Source organism: Ochotona princeps, chromosome 6 (assembly GCF_030435755.1).
Source record: "Ochotona princeps isolate mOchPri1 chromosome 6, mOchPri1.hap1, whole genome shotgun sequence".
In the NCBI taxonomy this organism is placed as follows: Eukaryota; Metazoa; Chordata; class Mammalia; order Lagomorpha; family Ochotonidae; genus Ochotona; species Ochotona princeps.
The window spans coordinates 86,846,742-86,859,839 of NC_080837.1; positions in this window are offsets into that span (position 1 = coordinate 86,846,742).

Here is a 13,098-nt window from a genome sequence, read left to right on the forward strand (position 1 = left end):
GTTACTAATAAGCTGTCTTTAAAATATGTTAAGTCATTAATACATTTATATTTAAGTTTACTGATCAAACAAATTTATAATGTAGTTTAATTGTTAACCTGAACTCTTGTCTCAAAATTACAACAAGCAATAGGCTTTGAGGTGAATGTTTTCTAATGCTGTTATTTGACGGTTTTCACTTTATGTTGTTGCTAAGAGCAAGCAACTGGGTGACTCAGACTTAAAAACTTCCCTACAATCTTTAAGGCCAGGGCATAGTTAAAAAGAAACACCAAAATTTTTTAATTATGCTTCAAAAGCAGAGGGGGGGATATACTACCTAGCCCCGTGAATATGTTAATTTGGCTCTGCATTCACCTTAAGTCTAAATTCTCTTCAGATTTCTTCTCCCAGCAAGCCACCACCAGCATCAGCTAGTGGCCCCTTACTGGCACAATAAATGACTTCAATTCTATGGAAAAATTTAGCTATCTGAAAGGGGAGAAGGCCCCACCCCTTACCAACTCTGGGAAGAGGGTCTGCTTATGTTTTTGCAGAAGGCAATCTTTGTGGGTGCCAGCTCATAATGTAAAGCCCTGGACACCCCCTACCAGAGGACACCCTTCCAACAAGACAATATCAGAATCTGGCCTTTGAAGACCCACCCTCAAGGAGACAATGGAAGAGGAGGAGGCCAGCCCCTCCCAACACCAGGTGACATGGGGGATCTTAGGAACTGGCAGACCACGCATAGCAACCCTCCCTGACCTCCCGAATTAAATCAATCTCTAGTGCATTAGAGCCACAGAGAACTCTCCCACCTTAGAATGTTTGAGAAAGATCTTAAAATCCTCGGCTAGATTCTAACTCTGTGAGAAACAGGCAATTTATAAATGACAGAAGCTGAACTGTTCTGGACATTAACACAAAAGCTGTAGAGACTTACAGTGGGACCTTTGAGCACCCTTAAACCTCTTAAAGGTGGTAACACGGTCTTTTACTGCAGGCCAGGAAGGGATCCACCAGCACAGCAGGAGGATAAGAGCAGGTTTGTAATCCTAGTCCCAGTGAGACCCTCAGAAGCCTCCCAAGAAGCAGCCGACTTCTTCACCAAGGGCTGTCAAGGACAGCCAGGGCTGTGTCCCAACTGCCAAAGAGATCACTGGAGATTTGACTATCCCTGAAGGCCAAGAACCCCGGGGTCAGCCACTTCCCACTGAGTCTCCCACTCGGGACTGAAGCAGCCCAGAATTCTCCACACAGCCAGGGCTGTGTCCCAACTGCCAAAGAGATCACTGGAGATTTGACTATCCCTGAAGGCCAAGAACCCCGGGGTCAGCCACTTCCCACTGAGTCTCCCACTCGGGACTGAAGCAGCCCAGAATTTTCCACAGACTCCGGTGCCACACCAGACCAGCACCCGCGAGCCTTGGGTTGTTCTCATGGCAAAGGGAAACTTAGGAAGTTTCTTCCTGGACATGGGAGAACAGCTTTCTCCATCCTTGTCTCTAGCTTCGGTACCCTTTCCTCTCAGAGTGACCATGAGGGTCTCTCAGGAGCCCCAGTCTGGCTCAGATAAAGACCACTGTTCTCATTTACAACAGAGATAGAAACCAATATAGAAGTTGGGATGCTCCTGCAAAGTTGGCTGGCCTATAACTACTCAGCCTGTACCACTGACCAGGAACCCACAGGCCTACCTGCCAACCTCCCTTTAACACTTCTGCTAGATTCCATCAAGTAGGACGCCCTTACTGCTCTGATGCGGAGTTCGTGCCTTCCTCCTTTGTTAACTTACTGAGGATTTCTCTGCTCATCCACCCAAGACTCCCCTGTTCCCTAATTATCAATATATGGCTTGTTCTCTTAGAATCATTTGATTGCTTGTCTCTGCCATAAGTATATAAAGTTCTGTAAAATCTCACTAGACCGGTATAAGTTGCTGGATTATTTAGGATCACAACTAGTTTTAAGATATTTTGCCAGCTACTGTGTGACTCATATATGTCTTATAACAAGTGCTTTGTTATTGTGTTTTATGTTCTAAGATAAATGTCTTCCTGAGACTCTTAGGATTTACAAAATTGGTACAGTATAATTGTATTAGAGAATCTAACACTTGTGTATTTCCTGCTTAGATGCAAGATGGCATTAGCCTTTTCAAAGTTCAAACTTCAACAAAGCAAAGCTTCCAAGTTCCAATCAATTCTTCAGACACCTGATGACTTTTGCTTTGATCAGGGAACTCTAGATCGAATCCCTGGGAAACACCCTGCTGCTGCCCCTGGCCTTTCAATGCCCCTTTTCAGCACAAAGCAGCCAGAGCGGTCGCGGTCCTGTGTCCCTGGCAGCAGCTGGAATCCATTCTCCTGGGGGAATGTGAGGAGCCAGGTGGGGCAATAGGCAGTTAGGGACTGGTCCCTGGTGTAGTTACCTCTTAATTTCCAGAGTGTGTGGACTCCTTGGCCCCATGCGTAGTTTGGAGTGACCACTTGTGAATTTAAATTCATATAACGTTTACCATTGGCAGTGATGTTTCATTTTGCATCTCATCATTGTGCTATTTAATTACAAGTGGCTTAATATGTCTTCAAATCTTTCTAAGAAGAACGATGACCGTGCCTTGGATCCCCACCAAGCCAAATGGCGAATGGAAGAGACCCTGAAAGCAAACACACACCGGGATCCTGCCTCCCATCCTGGCCGGACGCAGCGTGCACCTGTTATCTCTGCTGCTGTCTCCCTTGTAGCCATGGTGGTTCCCACTGCAACGTCTGTGCTGCTCTCGACTCAGAGTCTGTAAGAACCCTGATTAACATAGCCATGCTGGCCACCTGTGCACTTGGGATTCAGAATTAGGTCAATCACTTATGGATCCACTTACCAGTAAGTATATCTATGGACATACTTACCAGCTCTCCAACAGAAACTGGACTTAATATCAAGAACATTTAGCATTGTTGTGATAGGCATTCTGCCTCCAATGTGATGCTGTAACGGGTGATGTTCTTATGTTAGTTTTTTTCCTCAAATGTCTGTACCAACATCCTAGAATCACAGGACATATAGCTGCCCTGTTGGCGGAAGTAAAATATGTTCCAAAAGCAGAGGGGGGAGTTGTGGGCAATCACACCAGGCCCCTGCCCTGCTGCCTGGTGGGCATGGCTCAGAGCTTCCCTGCCCATGGCCTGAGGTGCAACCCCCAGGCCTACATGTGGAGTGTGACCTCTGACATGGCTAGAAGGTCAAGGGATCTAGACACCCTACAGCCAATTACAGTGTCTTCGGTGGCCGGGGGCCTGCGGGAAGACACTCTCCTGCCCTCAGCTTTCTTACACTTTCAAAGCTGTAACCTATGCCTAATAAAGCAGACATTCTTCACCAAAATTAAAAAAGAAAGAAAGAAAGATCTCAAGACAGCCATGGTGCCACGTGGATCACAGAATTTCAGCAATGTCAGGAGGTTGGAAAGGAAACTGCCCTGGCTACTCGCTTTCTAAACCATCAGTGGAGGTCAGATGGACACGCAGCAGGCCCAACCACTACAACAAAACATGGCTCTGCCACAAAGGACGGAAGGCATTTTCCAATTCCGCGGGGGAGAAGCAGCCGGCAAGCCTGGAAAAGCACAAAGAAAGAAGAAAGTGCAGGGCCCAACACAGTAGCCTAGTGGCTAAAGGCCTCACCCTGCATGCAGCAGAATCCCAATGGGTGCCAGTTCTAATCCCGGCAGCTCCACTTCCCATCCAGCTCCCTGCTTGTAGCCTGGGAAAGCAGTTGAGGATGACCCAAAGCCTTGGGACCCTATACCTGTACAGGAGATCTGGAAGAGGCTCCAGGCTCCTGGCTTCCGATCGGCTCAGCTCTAGCCTTTGCGGCCATTTGGGATGTGATTCAGCAATTGAAGCTCTTCCTCTCTGTCTCTCCTCCTCTCTGTATGTCTGACTTTCCACTAAAAATAAGAAGAAAGCATAGAAAGCAGAAGGGTCCAAAAGGAGATGCTGAGAAGGCTGCACGGGCTCCAGGAAGCAGGCCTCAGGGAGGACGCCGAGGGCTGCAGGACCTGGTCCCAGGGTCATGGCTCCCTGTGTCCCCATGTGGCGCCAGGGGCAGGCGGGGCAGGTGGCTCACTGAGGGCTCTCGTGCAGAGCAATTGGCGAGCCTTCCCTCTCTTGTCCAGCCCTCCCTGTGACCCCAGCACACTGGGCCATCCTTGCCCAGCCCTCCGTGTGACCTCACCACACAGGCCATCCTTGCCCAGCCCTCCCCGCGGGCCAGGTTCAGCGCAGACCGGCACCACTGGGCTCCCCAGTCGTTTCCTAGGCATCTGCCCCTACCTTTGCCAGGGCGACAAAGGGAATGAAGGCCTCGGTCCCCACGCTGCGGGCACAAGGACCACAGACACTAGCCAGAGCCACCCCACACCGCAGAACAGGAACAGCGAGCGCAGGGGCAGGCCGCCAGCCAAGGACAGGGCGCGCACAAACCCAGGCTTCCTCCTGACGTTGCATCTGCTCATCATCTAGGCATTTCTTATTTTCACCATCTGCTTCACACCCACAAACATTTGCCTTGGGCCAAAAAACAGGCATAGCACTATCGCTGGGCATCACTCGGATGCTGGCATCCGGAGGGGGCTCTGCAGCCACACTCATTTTGATGAAGGGCCCAGCACATGAGACCCCCACAGCCATGACAGAAGTGAGGAAGGGGCCGCATTTATGATGGTGTCCAGCACTCAGTCCCACTCGAGACCCTGCCCTGCCAGCCCCACATCACAGCAGGGCCTGGCAGGGCACACGGTGAGCAGAAGAGGCACTGGCAGGTCATGGTGGCACACCATTCGAACAGGGCTCGGCCCAGTCAGGCACTGCCCAGGGAACGCAGACAAGGGACACACCCAACCCAGGGCCAGGGACAAAGGCTGACTCCCCGCAGCGGCCAGCGTTGCCTGTCCCGGAACCTGAGCGTATCACAGAGGCTTGGCGACCTGAGCCAGCCCAGCCGCCTGCGTGCAGGCCCCGTGCTGTCACTGGCCAGTCCTCCCCTCCCCCTCCCGAGGACTCCCCAGTCAGGGCAGGCCAAGAGGACTCAGAGGACAGAACACTGAGGAACAGAAAGAGCTGCTCCACAGACCCTGAAAGACAGTGACCTCACCCCACCACGGACCCGGTGCCTTCAGGCACAGCACAGGCAGGGACAACGGGCAGCTGGGGGCAGGGGCCAGGCAGAGGGCAGGAGGTGCTGGGGCCAGCACAGTGCACCAAATGCTCAGCGAGGCTCGCCCTGTGGCTGCTGACTCCTCCCACGGAAGCACAGCCAACACGCACCGCTTGTAGGTGCCCACTGCCATGTCTGACAACAACCCCCTCGGTCAGTCAATCCCCACTGCCACAAGCACGGTGCCAGCCCAAAAAAACTTCCTTGCATAAAGGTTTGTGACTTACACAGCAAGCCAGTCAGGTGAGTGCCTTGGGAAGACGCTGGCATGAGCAGCACGGGGCGAGGCGTCTGCAGCCACCTGTGTTGCTGGTCCTTGGAGCTGGCAGGCTCAGCCGATGCCCACATGCCAGGACATGGCTCACCATACAGGCTCTGTCCAAATGCCAACAGAGGATAGCACGGTGCAGCAGAGCGGGTCCTGGAGGGCGATGCACGGGGTCTCCTTGAGTTCCAGGGACAGCAGCAGGTCAATGCGGCCACAGCCGGCCACCCTCCTGGCAGGGGGAGCCGAGGGCCGTGTCTGCAGGACCCGGTGTTCTACGGTCACGGACACCGCCTCTGAGATCTGTTCCAGCCAACCACTCCAAGGAAATTAGCTGCCAAGATGACACATGAGCCGAGCAGCAGAGCAGGCGAGACGCATAGCGTCCCCTGCCGTGTGCAGCAGCCCAGCCGGGCCCCAGCCACTGCAGCTGCACAGTGGCAGCCTGGCCCAGAGGGTCGGGACAGCTTGCCTCTTCCGCCGGCTCCCAGGACCAGACAAGCTATGTACCCAGAGCCCAGAGGCAGCAGGTCACCCCATGAACACCTGAAGGGATCTCACGGCCTGGGAGGCAAGCAGCGCTCTCAGTTATATCTCCAAGGTGAGGAAACAGAGGCACGGCGAGGGCCAAGCCAGAGGCCAGACCGACAAGGACAGAGAGCCACAACCGTGTCCTGCAGCACGACCCTTAACCCCACCTGTGTGACCTCGGCTGTGGGGAAGATGCAGACGTGTGGCTGACCTAAGCTGGGCCCACAGCAAAAGCGGAGGTGGTCAGGTTCAGGGAGCTCACAGGCCCTGCTCCCCACAGGCCAGGCGTGACCCACTTCACTGTCACACCTGAGCACTCACCCACGGGTTTTCACTAAAATGTCACTCACTGCTCTTTCGGTCAGGAAGAGGCTCCCTGGACACACAGACACACTCGACAGACACTGGTCCTCGCTCACTGCTGGGCAAGCCGGAGGAAAAGCCCGACCTCGGGCAGGGGCATGCAAACTCTGGAATTGGCTACGTAAGCCCTGATGGTTAGGCTCTGACCTTACACGTGTAATCATGGGCACTTAAGATTTATGTATTTATTTGAAAGCCAAATAGAGAAACAGATCTTCTATCCACTGGTTCACTCCCCAGATGGCCACATGTCCAGTGCTGGACTGGGCCGAAGCCAGGATCCAGGAGCTCCGTCTGGGTCTCCACATGGGTAGCACAGGTCCAGGCACTTGTACCACCCTCTGTGTGAGATGCCAGTACCGCAGGCAGTAGCTTTGCCTGTTTTGCCCCACAGTAGTAATTTTAAGATTTTTCCTAACAATATGGCTCACTTGCGACAGCCTCAGACGTACCCCAGCCATTGCCATAGACACTGCCCCTCAGCCCCTCTCATCTCCAGCCGCATCCCCAGTCAGTTAGCCCCATGTCGATGGGAGAGGCTTGTCCCCACTCACTCTCAGGCATGGGGTTAGGGACCACCTGCCAGTCCCCACAACTGCCCGGTGCCCCGATCAGGTGAGCAAGTGGAAAGCCACCCAGCTGATGTGTGCCTGTGAAATGGGAAGGGACGCATCAGTAAGGTCTCCCTCTGTACCTTGCCAAGAGGGCACCTAATGCACAGGTACCGGCTCAGCATCTGCGATGGCCCACGGCCAGGCTTGGGGACACACAGGACAGTGAAAGACACAGGGCCAGGCCTGGGAAAAGACACTGGAATACAGACTCAAGCCTAGCATCCCTGCCAGGCTCACACTGCTGAGTCACCCTGCCAGGTGGGCACACTGCTGAGTCACCCTGCCAGGCTCACACTGCTGGGTCATCCTGCCAGGTGGGCTCACTGCTGAATCACCCTGCCAGGTGGGCTCACTGCTGAGTCACCCTGCCACGTGGGCACACTGCTGAGTCACCCTGCCACATGGGCACACTGCTGAGTCACCCTGCCAGGTGGGCTCACTGCTGAGTCACCCTGCCACGTGGGCACACTGCTGAGTCACCCTGCCACGTGAGCACACTGCTGAGTCACCCTGCCACGTGAGCACACTGCTGAGTCACCCTGCCAGTGATGCTTCTTTTTTTTAAGATTTGTTTTTATTGGAAAGGCAGATGTACAGAGAGGCGGAGAGACGGAGAGGAAGATCTTCCGTCCGATGATTCACTCCCCAAGTGACCACAACAGCCGGAACTGAGCCAGTCCGAAGCTACGAGCCAGGAATTTCTTCCAGGTCTCCCATGCGGGTGCAGGCTCCCAAGGTTTGGGTCGTCCTCCACTGCTTTCCCAGGCCACAAGCAGGGAGCTGGAAGGGAAATGGAGCTGCCGGGATTAGAACCGGCACCCATATGGGATCTGGTATGTGCAAGGCGAGAACTTTAGCTGCTAGGCTACCGCGCTCGGCCCACCAGTGAAGCTTCAAATTAAGCTCCCGGCTGGTGTGTCCTGTCACTGGATAGAGTTCCTGGCTCCTGGCTTGGGCTGACACAGGCTTAGCTGACATACACATGTGGAGAGTTAACCAGGGGACAAAAGATCTGTCTCCCTCTGCCTTCCAAATGAAAGGTGGGGCACCCTGGAGACAGAGCAAGGGCAATCCCAGGTGCAAAAGCCATCCTCCAAGCCCCAGCCTGTAATCTCATGCTCCTTCCCCCACTCATGGACCAATCACAAAGCTGACAGTGACCCCAAATCCCAGATGGCACTCAGGGGCTCGCCTGACGAGCTGACCCTCAAGCCCCAGAGCCTGCGAAATCCACAGCATTTTATCAGACCATAGCTTAGCCCAGCTGCCATTCTGTGCGGTTACAAAGAAGCCACCTTTGTCTCTGGGCAGGCCTTTGCTGGAAACTGCAGGCGGGCAGGTCACATGACCAGTCGTGTCTCATGCCGCCCCTTTCCCTCCGCCCGTCCTGAGGTCAGGCCACACTGACCCCTCTTGCAGCCCTCCCGTCTTCTCATCAGGCCACAGGGAGATGAAGCCTGCACTGTGGGCACACGCAGCCCCCTTTGTGGAGTCTCACTCGTGTCCTCTGCACCCCTGTCTTGCAGCCAAACACTGAAGGAGTTTAAGTGCAGGCAGCTGGGCAGGGAGCCACCCAGATGGAAGAAGGGCCCTGGTCCTCCTCACCCTGCCTGCCTATGGCTGCTCTGAGCACGTGCAAGTCAGACAGCCCTGCCTTCCACGGGAGGGAGCTAAGCCTTCGTTGTGTGACACACTGACTCAGGACAGGGTGGGAACTGTAAATCAATAACAAGGGGGCACTCAGTTTGATTCAGTGCAACATCACCTGAGGCACCAGGCAGGTGGACCCATGGGTCCAACACTCTGGGTCACAGCTTGCACTTGGCACTCTACCACACACGGGGCGAGGGTGCTTCATGTTGAACAGGATTCCGTGCCCTGGGGACTGCCTTTGACAAGAAGCAAGCTGAAGATGGACAGCTCACCCACGAGGGCAGGGCTGGGAGGGAGCCATTGCACCGCCTCTGACAGCAGAAGCATGACACGCAGCAAGCGTACGCTCAGCTTGCTCCTCGATGCGGGCGCCAGCAGCGTCGGACCAGCTCGCACCCAGCAGGTCAGCACGAGCTGCCCACACAGGCTCGGGAGCTGACCTGCAGCTGTGGCAAGTGAGCCGACTCGATGGCAGATGTGTTTATTCATCATGTGTAAGTACATGTGTGTACATACCTGATGTTCATGTGTTTACACATGTGCAGTATTCATATCAGGTTTATGTACACATGCATTTACATAGTAATGTCACGTTGTAGGCACACACACCAGGTTTATGTACACATGCATTTACATAGTAACTTCATGTTGTAGGCACACACACCAGGTGTGCACATGCATTTACATAGTAACGTCACGTTGTAGGCACACACACCAGGTTTATGTACACATGCATTTACATAGTAATGTCACGTTGTAGGCACACACACCAGGTTTATGTACACATGCATTTACATAGTAACGTCACGTTGTAGGCACACACACCAGGTTTATGTACACATGCATTTACATAGTAATGTTACGTTGTAGGCACACACACCAGGTTTATGTACACATGCATTTACATAGTAATGTCACGTTGTAGGCACACACACCAGGTTTATGTACACATGCATTTACATAGTAACTTCACGTAGGCACACACACCAGGTGTACACATGCATTTACATAGTAACGTCACGTTGTAGGTACACACACCAGGTGTACACATGCATACGTGCATACAGTAAATGTGTATGTGTACCTGCTCACCAGGCTCTGTATGCACAGTAAACATTCCTATATGCACACACACATCATGTACATGCGCACATACATGTGTGCGTTTGTGTGCTGCACACATGCAACACACATGTCCGTGTGTCCAAGGGTTTGTCCATGTTGTACATACACAGCACACATGTCCACATATCCATGGGTTTATACATGTTGTACACATACAACATGTCTGTCCATGGTTTATACATGTTGTACATGCACATGTGACCATGGGTTTATACATGTTATACATGTGCAACACATGTATCTGGATCTTCACATGTGTGTTCATGCAGCTCATGTGTAAGTGCATTCTATGTAAATATTTATGTATTGTATGCACTATATACACATAGCTGACATGTGTGTTCACGTGTGTGTCATGTATGCCCATGTGTGCATGGATGGCTGTGTTTTTGGGTGTGAGCACACTGTGTGTACGGATATGCATGTAGCTGACAGGTGTGTTCACGTGTGTGTCATGTATGTCTGTGTGCATGGATGGCTGTGTTTCTGGGTGTGATGTGCACATCATGCATATATATGTGCATGCATGTGTTCAGTAGGCGCGTGCACCTGTGTGCACAGTGCATACGCAGCAGACCCCCACTCTCTCCCTCTTTCTCTTAGAATCCAGGCCAGTGTGTTGGCTTTTTCCCTGCACCTCCCACCCCGCTCCCACCGGTAATCTCACCTCCCCCATTTCCTGCGCTTGAGGCTCCAAGGGGGCAAGGGCCCAGGCAGGCTGACCCACAGCTGCTCCCACGTTGCCATGGAAACAGGCTTGCCTTCCCAGCTCCTGGGACTTGGAGTGGGGGTGGCAACCCACCCCAGACATCATGCCCACTGGGCTGGGGACTGGAAAGCGAGCCCCTGCTCACTGCGACCAAGGAAGTGCCAAAAGAACGCACCTCCTCGTCCATCTCTGCCCTGTCTTTGCAGATTGTGTCAATCTGGCTGAGAGGCAGCCAGCCAGCCAGAACCAGCTTCCCAGAAACACCAGGGAGCTGGCGTCAGGCGCTCAGTGTGTGACTCAGGCGCCTTAACCACATGGCTTCCTGTTGAAAATGCTGCGAGGCCACGTGGTGAGTCCCCATCCCACAATCCCAAGGGGTGGCAGTCCCTGCAGGCCTGTTACACCTGCCAAACCACACTGGCCAGGCCAGGCCCCCATACCTAACTATTCCCTCCTGGGTGCTGCGTGTGTGTAATAGGGACCAGGTAACATGTGCCACACCTATGTATACAAGATGTGAACTGTTCCTCCTGGGTACTCTGCGTGTGTGTGTGTGTGTGTGTGTGTGTGTAACAGGGACCAGGTAACATGTACCACACCTATGTATACAAGATGTGAACTGTTCCTCCTGGGTACTCTGTGTGTGTGTGTGTGTGTAACAGGGACCAGGTAACATGTATCAAACCTATACAGACAGGCTTATATAGATAAGATGTGAATTGTCCCTGGCCACACGCAGGCATGCTGATCTTCCAGAGACAAGGTCATCATGACTTTGGTGCAAGAGGGAGAGAGAAGCGTGGGAGGGCGACTCGCCCCCATGGCAGGGTCCTGTGTTGGGGCAAAGGCAGAAGCAGAGCCCACTGGGAAGACATGTGCCCACCTTGCATCTAGGAGCTCAGGGCTCGCGCAGACCAGGAGGGCCTGGCAAGGAGGGATGGGCTATTCTCCCTGCCAAGGGACTCCCATGCTCTGTCAGGTGGCCAAGAGAGTCGGGGCCATGGTTCCCATTACCTGGGACACACGCAGGAGAACAGCTTGGGGCCCAAATGCTGGCCGCACCTCGGCTCCAGCCACTGCACGGGGGCAAAGAGTAACACCATCAGACGAGACCAGTGAGCCTCCATCGAGGCGGGGATGCAGGAGAGACAGGGGCCCTGCCCTGAGAGGCTGACTGTCACCACTCACAGCCAGCCTGGTGACAAGGTCAGCACACAGCTCCCTCCTGCTCTGCTCCCAGCGCACAGCACACACAGCACGAGGCTGTCTCCTGCAGGAGGCCTCAGCCAGACCTGCCTGTGTGCCTGCCATTCAAGCACAACTGCTACACCTGCTCTGAGCGCAGCGCCTGAGAGCACCTCTGCTCAGCCCACCCTCAGGGCAGGCCCCCTGCCTGCACGCATTAATTACTGCAGCAGAATCAGGCTTGCTTAATTACACAGCCTTCCCAGCTGGGAGGACCCAGCCTGCAGCCAGAGCAAGCCAGGGAAGCTGCTGAGCGTCAGAGTGCCTGAGAGGAAGCGGCCCCAAGGGCCGGTGTCCACGCCAGCCACATGCTGGGTCGCTCTCAACTTCTCCACACTCCATCCCCACAAGCAGGACGTGTGCATCAGAAGGAGCCTGATGGGTAAGGAAGGCCACGTCGCATGCGGCCTTTTCGGCGCTCAGCGATTCCCATCTTCCAGCTCATTCCGAGAGAATGAGCTGAGGGTATGTGAGGCACGTGGCCAGTGTGTGACCTCCAAGGCCTGGAAATGCATGTTAGCCCCCAAATCCCCTGCTCTTCTCCTGCCTCAAGGCCACGCTGTCCAACCCGCATCAGGCTTACGTTTGTCCTCTCGTAGTTTTGAACCAGTAGGGTCCAGCCAGGCACTTCCATCCCTCAGGGTAACTTCTGCAGCTTTGCCACATCAACAGCATCTTCAGAATCAAATGCATGTGGCCAAGTGGCCTTGCCAACAGTGTCCCTAGATCCACAGCACGGACAATGACCAAGAGACTGCGAAGCCCAGAAAACTGCAAAGCCGTCCATATTCTGTGCTTTTAAGAGAAAGACAGGGTTGGGTCTACTGCAATAGCCTAGTGCCTTCCATTCCCGGGATCCCATGACGTCACCGGTTCCTGTCCTGGCTGCTCCACTTCCCATCCAACTTCCTGCCTGTGCCCTTGGAAGGCAGTGGAGGACGGCCCAAAGCCTTAGGACCCAGGACTCAAATAGGAGACCCACAGAAGCACCTGGCTCCTGGCTTGCGATAAGTTTAGCTCCGCCGGTGGTGGCCACTTGGAGGGTGAACCAGCAGGAAAGATATTTCTCTGAATCTCTTTCTATAAATCTGACTTTCCAAAAAGGATAATAAATATTAAAAGAGAGAAAGAGAAAAATAGGCCCACACAGCCACAAATCACTAACACTAAACACAGGATACAAACAAACCAGCATTTGAGACTCACACACACACACACACTCACACACACTGGAGAGCACAATCCATGATGACCACAGCAGCTTGTCCCTAAAGCCCCAAAGACTGAAGATGAATGAACCATGACTAAAACCAGGTAGCTGACCCTCACACACTCGCCTCCCAGGACCTGGCCTCACACACTCGCCTCCCAGGACCTGGCCTCACACACTCGCC